Raw genomic sequence first — 748 nt, forward strand, 5'->3', positions numbered from 1 at the left:
AGTAACATCAAGTAACGTTAAGTTACGTCAGGTAACATCAAGTTACGTAAACTTACGTCAAGTAATTTCAAGTAACGACAAGTTACGTAAACTAACGTCAAGTTACATCAAGTAACGTCAAGTTACGTCAAGTGACGTTAAGTTACGTCAAGTGATGTCAAGTAACGTTAAGTTACGTCAAGTAACGTCAAGTTACGTCAATTTATGTCAAGGAACATTAAGTTACGTCAAGTAACGTCAAGTAATGTCAAGTTACGTCAAGTTATGTAAACTTACGTCAAGTTACGTCATGTAACATTAAGTTACGTCGATTAACGTCAAGTAAAGTTAAGTAACGTCAAGTAACGTTAAGTTATGTCAAGTTACGTCAAGTAACATTAAGTAACGTCAAGTAACTTCAAGTTGCGTAAACTTACGTCAAGTTACGTCAAGTAACGTCAAGTTACGTAAACTTACGTAAAGTTACGTCAAGCGACGTCAAGTTACGTAAACTAACGTCAAGTAACGTTAAGTTACGTCAAGTAAAGTTAAGTTACGTCAAGTAACGTTAAGTTACGTCAAGTAACATCAAGTAACGTTAAGTTACGTCAAGTAACATCAAGTTACGTACTCCCGAGAGAGTCTAGTTGTAACAACCCTACTTTTTCCGAACTATCATTACTTGTCCGTTAATTATTTAACGGTAATTACTTAGTACTTTATGTGTTTAATTGATTTAAATACATACATGATTCTAGTGGATTACTTA

This window comes from Rutidosis leptorrhynchoides, chromosome 10, assembly GCF_046630445.1.
Source record: "Rutidosis leptorrhynchoides isolate AG116_Rl617_1_P2 chromosome 10, CSIRO_AGI_Rlap_v1, whole genome shotgun sequence".
Taxonomy (NCBI): Eukaryota; Viridiplantae; Streptophyta; class Magnoliopsida; order Asterales; family Asteraceae; genus Rutidosis; species Rutidosis leptorrhynchoides.